At 36.5% G+C, this 12,317-nt stretch overlaps 1 protein-coding gene across 3 annotated transcripts in view; it reads right to left on the bottom strand.

The window, feature by feature from the left end:
• PLA2G4A (phospholipase A2 group IVA) overlaps positions 1–12,317 on the bottom strand; it is a 157,630-nt gene that overhangs the window by 119,608 nt on the left and 25,705 nt on the right. The gene's annotated exons all lie outside the window — the stretch shown is intronic.

The following is a 12,317-nucleotide window of genomic DNA, read 5'->3' as shown; positions in this document are numbered from 1 at the left end:
AGTAGGGGACTTTAACACCCCACTTTCACCAACGGACAGATCATCCAAAATGAAAACAAATAAGGAAACACGAGCTTTACATGATACATTAAACAAGATGGACTTAATTGATATTTATAGGACATTCCATCCAAAAACAGCAGATTACACTTTCTTCTTAAGTGCTCATGGAACATTCTCCAGGATAGATCATATCTTGGGTCACAAATCAAGCCTTGGTAAATTTAAGAAAATTGAAAACGTATCAAGTATCTTTTCCGACCACAATGCTATGAGACTAGATATCAATTACAGGAAAAGAGCTGTAAAAAATACAAACACATGGAGGCTAAACAATACACTACTAAATAACCAAGAGATCATTGAAGAAATCAAAGAAGAAATCAAAAAATACCTGGAAACAAATGACAATGAAAACACACGACCCAAAACCTATGGGATCCAGCAAAAGCAGTTCTAAGATGGGAGTTTATAGAAATAAACTCCTACCTCAAGAAACAACAAACATCTCAAATAAAGAACCTAACCTTACACCTAAAGCAATTAGAGAAAGAAGAACAAAAAAACCCCCAAAATTAGCAGAAGGAAAGAAATCATAAAAATCAGATCAGAAACAAATGAAAAAGAAATGAAGGAAACAATAGCAAAGATCAATAAAACCAAAAGGTGGTTCTTTGAGAAGATAAACAAAATTGATAAACCATTAAGTAGACTCACCAAGAAAAAAAGGGAGAAGACTCAAATCAATAGAATTAGAAATAAAAATGGAGAAGTAACAACTGACACTGCAGAAACAAAGGATCATAAGAGATAACTACAAGCAACTAGAAGAAATGGACAAATTCTTATAAAAGCACAACCTTCCGAGACTGAACCAGGAAGAAATAGAAAATATAAACAGACCAATCACAAGCACTGAAATTGAAACTGTGATTAAAAATCTTCCAACAAACAAAAGCCCAGGACCAGATGGCTTCACAGGTAACTTTTATCAAACATTTAGAGAAGAGCTAACACCTATCCTTCTCAAACTCTTCCAAAATATAGCAGAGGGAGGAACACTCCCAAACTCATTCTACTAGGCCACCATCACCCTGATATCAAAACCAGACAAAGATGTCACAAAGAAAGAAAACTACAGGCCAATATCACTGATGAACATAGATGCAAAAATCCTCAGCAAAATATTAGCAAACAGAATCCAACAGCACATTAAAAGGATCATACACCATGACCAAGTGGGGTTTATCCCAGGAATGCAAGGATTCTTCAATATACACAAATCAATCAATGTGATAAACCATATTAACAAATTGAAGGAGAAAAACCACATGATCATCTCAATAGATGCAGAAAAAGTTTTCGACAGAATTCAACACCCATTTATGATAAAAACTCTCTAGAAAGTAGACATAGAGGGAACTTACGTCAACATAATAAAGGCCGTAGATGACAAACCCACAGCCAACATTGTTCTCAATGGTGAAAAACTGAAACCATTTCCTCTAAGATCAGGAACAAACCAAAGTTGTCCAATCTCACCACTATTGTTCAACATAATTTTGGAAGTTTTAGCCACAGCAATCAGAGAAGAGAAAAATATAAAAAGGAATCCAAATCGGAAAAGACAAAATAAAGCTGTCACTGTTTGCAGATGACATGATACTATACACAGAGAACCATAAAGATGCTACCAGGAAACTACTAGAGCGAATCCATGAATTTGGTAAAGTAGCAGGATACAAAATTAATGCACAGAAATCTCTTGCATTCCTATACACTAGTGACACTAATCATGAAAAATCTGAAAGACAAATTAAGGGGACATTCCCATTTACCACTGCAACAAAAAGAACAAAATACCTAGGAATAAACCGACCTAAAGAGACAAAAGACCTGTATGCAGAAAACTATAAGACACTGATGAAAGAAATTAAAGATGATACAAACAGATGGAGAGATATACCATGTTCTTGGATTGGAAGAATCGACATTGTGAAAATGACTATACTACCCAAAGCAATCTACAGATTCAATGCAATCCCTATCAAACTACCACTGGCATTTTTCACAGAACTAGAACAAAAAATTTCACAATGTGTATGGAAACACAAAAGACCCCAAATAGCCAAAGCAATCTTGAGAAAGAAAAACTGAGCTGGAGGAATCAGGCTCCCAGATTTCAGACTATACTACAGAGCTACAGTAATCGGGATAGTATGGTACTGGCACAAAAACAGAAATATAGATCAATGGAACAGGATAGAAGGCCCAGAGATAAACCCACGCACATATGGTCACCTTATCTCTGGCAAAAGAAGAAAGAATATACAATGGAGAAAAGACAGCCTCTTCAATAAGTGGTGCTGGGAAAACTGGACAGCTACATGTAAAAGAATGAAATTAGAACACTTCCTAACACCATACACAAAAATAAACTCAAAACTGATTACAGACCTAAATGTAAGGCCAGACACTATAAAACTCTTCGAGGAAAACATAGGCAGAACACTCTATGACATAAATCACAGCAAGATCCTTTTTGACCCAACTCCTAGAGAAATGGAATTAGAAACAAAAATAAACACATGGGACCTAATGAAACTTCAAAGCTTTTGCAAAGCAAAGGAAACCATAAACAAGATGAAACGACAACCCTCAGAATGGGAGAAAATATTTGCAAATGAAGAAACTGACAAAGGATTAATCTCCAAAATATACAAGCAGCTCATGCAGCTCAATATCAAAAAAACAAACAACTCAATCCAAAAATGGGCAGAAGATCTAAATAGACATTTCTCCATAGAGGATATACAGATTGCCAACAAACACATGAAAGGATGGTCAACATCACTAATCATTAGAGAAATGCAAATCAAAACTACAGTGAGGTATCACCTCACACCAGTCAAAATGGCCATCATCAAAAAGTCTACAAACAATAAATGCTGGAGAGGGTGTGGAGAAAAGGGGACCCTCTTGTACTGTTGGTGGGAATGTAAATTGATACAGCCACTCTGGAGAACAGTATGGAGGTTCCTTAAAAAACTAAAAATAGAACTACCATATGACCCAGCAATCCCACTACTGGGCATATACCCTGAGAAAGCCAAAATTCAGAAAGAGTCATGTACCACAATGTTCACTGCAGCTCTATTTACAATAGCCAGGACATGGAAGCAACCTAAGTGTCCATCAACAGATGAATGGATAAAGAAGATGTGACACATATATACAATGGAATATTACTCAGCCATAAAAAGAAACGAAATTGAGTTATTTGTAGTGAGGTGGATGGACATAGAGTCTGTCATACAGAGTGAAGTAAGTCAGAAAGAGAAAATCAAATACCATATGCTAACACATATATATGGAATCTAAAAAAAAAAAAAGGTTCTGAAGAACCTTTGGGCAGGACAGGAATAAAGACGCAGAAGTAGAGAATGGACTTGAGGACACGGTGAGTGGGAACAGTAAGCTGGGATGAAGTGAGAGATTGGCACGGACATATATACACTACCAAGTGTGAAATAATAGCTAGTGGGAAGCAGCTGCATAGCACAGGGAGATCAGCTAGGTGCTCTCTGACCACCTAGAGGCGTGCGATAGGGAGGGTGGGAGGGAGATGCAAGAGGGAGGAGATATGGGGATATATGTATATGTATGGCTGATTCACTTTGTTATAAAGCAGAAACTAACATACCATTGTAAAGCAATTATACTCCAATAAAGATTTTTAAACAAATAAGTAAATAAATGATGAATTAATAAATGGATGAATAAATAAAGTCTCTCTAGTAATTGGGTTATTTTTTCTAGCATTCAACTCTCCATTTTTAATCTGCTTTTATTTCCATCAGCCTCAATTCTGTCTGCCTAACTACAATGAATGTGAACTTGCATACTGTTCACAGGAAATAAGGAGCAAATTGACCACTTCCTTGTTTTTTTTTTTTTTTTCCCTTGGTTTTTATAAGTTAATTTTGGAAACATTAAAAATCTTCAGGTGACGTGTAAACTACTTCAAAACAGGATTATCAAAATCATGCCCCTCTCTTTCTAAGTGCTGTAAAGAGCCATGTTTCCTGGAGCCAATATCACATATAATTTCAAACTAGTATGGACTGGGCTAGCTTCCGACTTGGATAAGTGACTTTTGGTTATGTCTCAGGGATGGTGCCAGAGGAAATAATGTTACTGAATACAAAACCAGTGTTCCCTAGGGGGGAACCTAATGGCTCAGCACAATGCTACTTGGTAGTTGACAAAAAGAGATGCCATATTTAAATTGAGATGTCAAATATAAGCTTAATACCCTGATTTAGTCAACAAGATTAAGCCTTGCCTTCAGGTCTTGAATTACCTTACTCTGAGTGTCTTTCTTTATCCATAATCTTTTTCATGGTGAAAATCATGACCCTTTTTTTTTTCACAGTTACAATTTCAAGTCATCATGAAAACTGCTACTGTATTAAATTCATTCTGGAGAATTATATTGACGTCTGTAACTAAAATGATTGGTCACTGGAAAAAAGAACCAGTCAATTTATGCAAAATCAATTTGATGATTGTCCTATTCTGTTGAAAGTTCTACTGTTACAAAGAAGAACCAAAGAACAATCATAAAACAAATCTGATGGAAGAGAAGGTAGATTCTGCATACAAATATTATTTTTCTATTCAACTGCCATTGCCTAATTTAACTCAAATTAAAACTAAAGACTGTTAGTACGATAAGGACTACAGAATCTCATTACTGAATACAGAGATCACCATAATCACCAACAGGCAGCTTCAAACAGATATCAGCAATTTTAAAAAGAACGGCTGCTTTGATGTCATCCAAGAGTGAAGATACTTTTTTAGATAAGATACTTATTTTCAGTGTCACTTCCTGGTGTGGTTTCATTCTAATACATTTAAGAGGCACAAACATCATGCTACTATTCTCCCACATTTTTTAAAGAGCAATCAGTTTTTCTACTGAAAATCAACAGTGCTATCTAAACTTGCTTTAAGAACTGTCAGTCATGGATTGGCTATATGTACAAATGTCCAAAATTGGCTATATGTCCAAAACACCCACCTAATTTGGCAACAGAATTTAACTTTAGCAAATATCATTAAAGAAAATTATAATCAGAAATATGACTTAAGTTTCTTCTCCCTTGTGAACAAGAAATTTTCCATTTGCACAATAAGTACATCTGTCAAATATAGTAATAACATTGTATTATAATATATGTATCTTTAAATATTCAAGTAAACAGAGAGTTCATTTTCACGGAAATTAGAAGATTTTAGGTCCTATTTTAATCAGGATTACTGGGGCTGCTCTAGCAGTGAAACCAGTACCAAAAAAAAAAAAAAAAAAAATTGATGGTGATAACTTGGGTCTAAAATACTCATTTAATGACATATTCACCATGAATGTGACTCTAATATCTTCAAGATACCCAAAATAAATAATCACCCAAATTTTTAACACCTAAATTTTAATTGCTATAGATTCTAGTCCAATGGTAATTAAGCAGCTACACTACCACAAAAAAAAATTTTTTTTAACATTAGTTTTTTTCTTCCCTCAACACTGTAAGCAGATAGGGTAGGGGGTCCCTGGAGAAAGAGAACTAGGTATGGCTTTCATGACATAAGAGAAGCCATTTTTGGCCTAAGCCATTTTGAGATCTAAGCCTGGCCACAATGCTTGTCCTTGAACAGGTCTCAGTAATTAATGATCTTAAGAGAAAAAAAGAATGAAGAGACAAAGGATTGTCATCAGGCAAGAGAAATAACAAAAGCAAAGATAATATATCAGTTATTAAGTACTCCCAGTTCTGTTTCAATGGTAAAGATAAGCCTGAAGCACTCAACCACCAGATCAACTAGAACCTAGGGGAAGATGATGTTGACCTTTTCTGACCTTCGTGACTTCAATCAACTAAAGCTTGGACTCTGTTGACCTCTTCTGCAATTCTATACTGAATTCTCCTCTGCTTAAGCCCCTTCATGAAGATGCATGCACCCTTAGCTTAAAACTTCCCTGACTTTGTTGTTTGGGAGACAGCTCTTTGGGAAAGATCCCCTGTGTTCTCCTTACTTACTGCAAGTAATAAATCCTTTCTTCTTTTGATCTTTTGCTTGGTTGTGTCTTTTGGTTCGACACCCACCAAGAGGTGAACCCAGTTTTCAGGTCACAATAATCCTGAAAAAATCTACACCCTCCTAGGAGTAATTATGGCTGAGTTAAGGCCTGTGAAGTATAGGTATACCTTCGCCCTCCTGGAGGGGCTCACTAGAACACATGAAGTAGCATGTGCACTTGAAAAATTCTCCCCATACATCCTTAAAGTCCTTTGGGTGGCAGAGATACTTACTTGGTTTAGAATTACTGACCTAGGTGATATGTCATGTTCATTAAAATCTAAGACGTCTTTGCATTGATGATTTTCAGATGTGAGTTTTAAATTAGTAGATCTAACAAACTTGGAAATATGGATATACTTACTATTTTGGAGAATATATCCTTATTTTAAGGGACTTCTTAAAAACCTCTTTGTCTTACTTGTTCTTTTCATTAAGTGAAAAGTGATTAAAAGACACAGACATGAGTCAGAAGGGTATTTACAATACAGTGCTTTATATTCTCTATCTCGGTTTTCTACCCTTGCAATACTGTGATTTATAGGAAAAATATATATTTGGTTATTCAGATGATCAAATATATATCAATATATTTTTTTATAATATAATTTTATAATTATATATTTTATAATTATAGAATTGAGTTGAATTCTTCGTCACTCTGCCAGTCTCCAAGAATTGCTTGTTGGTGTAAAGAAGGCTCCACGCACATGTTGGAATTGGGTCCGGGAACCCCTTTCAGCCTTGGTTTCTTCATCTGTAAAACGGCAATTATAATATTACCAACTACATGGGATTTTTCAAGGGTCTCCTGATACAAATCCAGATTCCAATATTAGAATTTCACATAAGGCAATATTGAACATCAAGTTTGGGGGATAATTTTACCATCTGTGGAAATCTTTTAAGATGAGATGATTATCTATTTTCTTGGAATTATCTAGAGGCATTATTGATTTAGAGCAAAAGAATTAGTTGAATTCCACTTGTGATAATGGCAGACTAAATAATCTGGGTTACCACTTCCCACAGAAAATAAATAAAAACTGGATAAGGTTTTACAAAATAAGTAAACATTTTCCTAAAAGTAACTGTGATGGTTAATTTTATTTGTCAGCTTGACTGGCCACAAGGTGCTCAGTTTAAACATTATTTCTGTGTGTGTCTATGAGGGTGCTTCCAGATGAGATCAGCACTTGAATCAGTGGACTCAGGAAAGGAAAGTACCATCCCCAGTGTGGGTTGGCCTCTAATCTGTTGAGGGCCTGAAAAGAATAAAAGGAGGAATTTGCCCCCTTTTTTCCTGTCTCACTGCTTGAGCTGAGACATCTCATTCTATCTCCTGACTTGAACTGAATTACACCCTTGTCTGCCCTGGGTCTCCAGTTTGCAGATGGCAGACTGTGGGACTTCCCGGTCTCCATAACCTCATAGGACAATTCTTCACAATAAATCTCGTGTCTAGATCAATCTATCTGTTATGGTCTGAATGTTTGTGTCCTCCCAAAATACATGTGGAAATCCTAAGCCCCCAAAGATGATGGTATTAGGAGATGGGATATTTGGGAGGGGCAAGGAACCCCCATGAATGGATAAGTGCCTTTATAAAAGAATCCAGAGAGATTCCTTGCCCCTTCCACCTTGTGGACACCGTGGCTAAAGCCCTCATCAAAAGCAACCATTCCAGTGTCTCAGTCTTGGACTTCCCAGACTCCATAAGTATGACCAATAAATTTCTGCTGTTCATAAGCTACCCAGTCTGTGGTATTGTTACGGCAGCCCAAATGAATTAAGACATTATCTATCTATCTATCTATCTATCTATCTATCTATCTATCTATCTAACTATCTATCTATCTACCTCCTACTGGTTCTGTTTCTAATCAATCAGAGAACCCTGATTAATATAGTAACAAAGAAGTAACAAGATGGGAAGGCCTTAACTCCCAGGACAGAGATCAAGGGGAGCAAAGAAACACAGGTTTTGCCACAGGGGCATTTGTTGATCCAGAGAGGAGGAGGCTGAGGGATTAGGACCCTTCTAAGGATAAGGACCCTAGTAAGCCACTCCCTTGTTTCAAGCCTAAAACTCTACAGATTGCACCATAGGAATAAGTATGAACAGCCCCTCCACATACTGGCAGCCTCTTTTAGTGTCATCCAGGGGGCCCAGAAAACAATTGACTTGAAACTAGGATTATATTTGTCCCAGACTGCTAGCTTCCCGAGCAGCCTGACAGAAACCAATAAAATTCTGAAGAATTATTTCTATAGATAATTTTTCATTATAATAATGTTAAGCAAAATCAAAGATAATTAGGAACACAAGGAGGTATGACACCAAGACTACAAACCAGCACAATTAATTAACAGGCACAGAAACAGCCCCTTCCATGAAACAGCCACACTACACTTACCATGTCTAAGGAAATGGAAGTCAAACTTAAGTATGACTACATGAAACTGGAAACTATAAAAAATGGCTCAGAAGTTTTAAAAGAGAACCAAATCGAAATTCAAGAACTGAGAAGTAAACTTGGTGACCTTCTAGGGATCTCTAATCTGTGCTCTGTGGTGAAGAAGCAGAAATATGGACCTTACTTTAAATGTGTGTACTTCTGCCTCAGGTTAGAGGCTTGTGGCAGGGAATGGCTGGTATCAGGAAAAGGTTAGAAGCTTATTCCTAACTGCCCTCTTCCTCACTTGTCTAGAATTTGTTAGTGCTCACAAAAAATATGCTATCTGCCATAAAACTCGTTATTCCTTTGTGCACAGTGCTGTGATTTTGTAATAGTTTTGTCACCTTTATATTTCTGATTTCCCAGCAGCACTATCTCACCTTCTGATGCCCCCTAGAAATATCCTACCTTATTAAGTTTCTAAAGAATGCTTGTGTACATAATGATTTATTATTTATAAAAGCCCCGTGGAACAGACACAGCAGGTACTACTCATACTCCATATGAAGCAGCTAAAAGTCAGTTAAAGTGCTCAAGAGCACGTAACTAAAGTCTGGAACTACCACTAAAACACTAGTTCTTTGATTACCTACTCCAGTGTTTTTTTTTTTCCCCCCCATGTTTCCATAATAATCTAGAATAATAGCTTTCTACTTTTTTGGTAACATTTCCAGTCATCCTACAATGACCTTTTTCAAATGTCCCTGTATTTTAGCAGGCAGTCATGCTCGCATACCCAGGTGGTTGACCTCAGTGTGGACACAACCTCAGTTTTCCGTGGATGTGGGGCAGTGGCCCTCCATTGCTAATTGGTGGTGGGAAGAGCTCTAGATTTGTTTTCACTCCAGGGAAGTGACTCATCTCTTCAGAGTAAAAAGATGGAAATTTTTTATAAGTATTTTATATTTGATCTACCTTTGCAATATTGATATCTTCCTGGTCCAAAAGAACTTCAGTAGATTCTGGAGACACAAATACCCTTCAGAATGGAAAGTACCTCAGAACAACTCTAGACCTATGGGAACTGCATTGTGCCATATATGTATTACTCCATTTTCTCCTACATTCTTAAAAGCTGGCACCATTGGAAACAAGAGAACTTGCTGCATCAGCCCACAGGATTCTCCAACATGTCCCTGCATTACAGGTGTGGTGAGGATGAGTCCAGTCTTCACCACCTTGAGGCAGACAAAACTGCGTCGGCCTGTCTGGCACCCTTCATTACTAGTAAGTTGGCTCAGTTTTCCCCATCTTTCCTTTTTAATAAAAGTATTCTCGGTTATATATTTTGAAAAGTATCCTTCTGTGAAAACTAGAGCAGGAAATTTTGTCACTAAAACAATTTACACACACACATGCACAGTTTTTTTCCACACACACAGCAAAAACAAGCATGAATGAAAGTATAAAGCTCGTAGGACCCTCTCACTGAAAAGGGCTATACACCGGAACGCTAATTGATTGTCCAATTCTGATGCTGGAGAAGGTCAGGAAAAATGTGATACAGATATATGGTTTTAGCATGCTTCACCATATTAAGATGCCACATAGGTAATTATTATGGCCTAAATATTTGTCTATAGTTAACAAAATTTGCAAGAAAAGGTGACAGAAATGAGTCTTAAAACGTCCAGATGCGATTTGGTTTTAAATATGCTCTGCCGTGTTAAAAAAAGAAACTAAATAGCCGGTTAACACAGTCATCTGACATGAGACGTGTGAGGCCTGCATAGCAGTTAGTAATAAGGCCTGGTCATATTAGGCAGAAAAGTGAAGGTCATTTGAAATAATAATTTCTTTGAAATGTATTATGCTTCAGCCACACCGAAATTCTTTCATTTCCTTACATCATATACTTTCTCACCTCCAGACTACTTCACATATGCTTTTCCCAATCCAGAAAAGTCATTTTCTCTCTCTTCACCTAACTTCTACTAAACCTTCAGGTCTGTGCTTCCATGTCACTTCCTTTAGGAATTCCAGAAGGATCCCTGTTATTAGTTATTCATGTTGTATATTCCCGGAGTAATCTTCATTGTCTCCTATCAGAGCCCTTACGGTTATTATAAATTATTTTGCTGCTAGACATAAGCTCAATTCAAGGATTATTTTGATTTCCCAGTGCCTACTGACAGGGAGTAGTACACAATGGGCATTCAATAAATGGTGATAAGTGCTCAGAAAAAAATATTAAAATAGATTTGGAGATAAACTGAATTGAAAGTATAAATGTTAAGATTTAGAGTTATTATTGGTCTTTGTCTCAAGCTCAGGGCTATACACCTTAACCTTATCTTCCTTCTCAGTTTCAAGTGCCAGATTTCATGTTAAGGTTTAAGAATGAACACTTTGATTGAATTCTCTGAGTTATAGAAATTATCCATCTCTCTTGAGGTGGTAGGGTAAGAAAAAACTAATCTGCACCTACCTTCATTGTTTAAATTCATCTACAGAACACCATAACGGTGGAAGGAAAACTGGAATTATTCACTGATAACAGGAATGTGTAAGTTGAAAATCTAAAAAAACTTCAAACTATTAGAATTAATAAAGAAATTCTGTAAGTTCACTGGATCTATAAAAAACACTTGTATTTCCATATAAATACAACATTAGTTTTTTAGTTTCTAGTGAAACATTAGTTTAACATTAGTTTCATGATTGTAAATGGATTGGAAGATTCAATATTACTATCATGTCATCTCCCCTAACCCATCTACAGAATAATTTCAGTATTAATAAAAATCCCAGCATTTGTGTGTGTGTGTGTATGTTGACAAATTGATTTAAAAACCTATATGGAAATGCAGAGGCCTAAGAAAAGCCAGGACAATCTTGAAGAAGAAAACGTTGGAGGATTTACACTACCATACATAAAGACACATTTCAAAGCTATAGACATTAAGATAGATTGGTACTGGGGCAAACAAAGACTAATAGACCAATAGAACAGAAAAGAAACCAAGCCACACATATATGGTTGCCTGATATTTAGCAAAGGCACCATTGCCATTTGGTGAGGACATGAGGGTTATCAGTATACTAGATAAATAGTTTGTGGTATACCGTATTCAGATAATGAGATACTACATGGCAACGTAGAAGTGTGGAATTCTGCTACTCACAATAACATGAATGAATCTCGCAGACAAAATGTTGAATGCAGACATCTACATGAGGGTCAAGAACACGAAACCTGATCTTTGGTAATAGAAGACAAATATTGGTTAGTTTTGTGGAGTTTATTGACTGGAAGGGACCTGAACAACGCTTCCAGGGTACTTATAATGTGTATTTTTATCTGTATGATGGTTTCATGGGTGGAATACATATGTAAAAATCCATCAAGCTGAACAATTAAAATTTATGCACTTTATATATGCTATGCCTCGGTTTAAAAAAGGAGTCAAACGTTAAGAGAAGCTTGCAAAAAAAAAAAAAAAAAAACTTTTAAGGAGTTTTAAGAAGAGCAGAATGACCAGCAGAGATGGGGGTGGGGGAGGGGACCTGAAGAATCTATTTGATTCAGCACCAAAGAGGCCCTTGATGAGACCTTTTCATAAAGAAGAAAACCTGAGTCCAGTTTTCAATGATTCAAGTTGTGAAAGGAAGAAAGAACTACAAAAAATTATAGTACATTAATCCTTGCTATCCAAGCAGGGAAAGAAAGAGGATGGCAGCTCGAAAGGGCTGTAGGGTAAGAGAAGAGTGTTT

This window comes from Eschrichtius robustus, chromosome 3 (assembly GCF_028021215.1).
Source record: "Eschrichtius robustus isolate mEscRob2 chromosome 3, mEscRob2.pri, whole genome shotgun sequence".
Lineage (NCBI taxonomy): Eukaryota > Metazoa > Chordata > Mammalia > Artiodactyla > Eschrichtiidae > Eschrichtius > Eschrichtius robustus.
The sequence above is the reverse complement of the archived record's forward strand: the minus strand, read 5'-3'. Positions and strand labels throughout refer to the sequence as shown.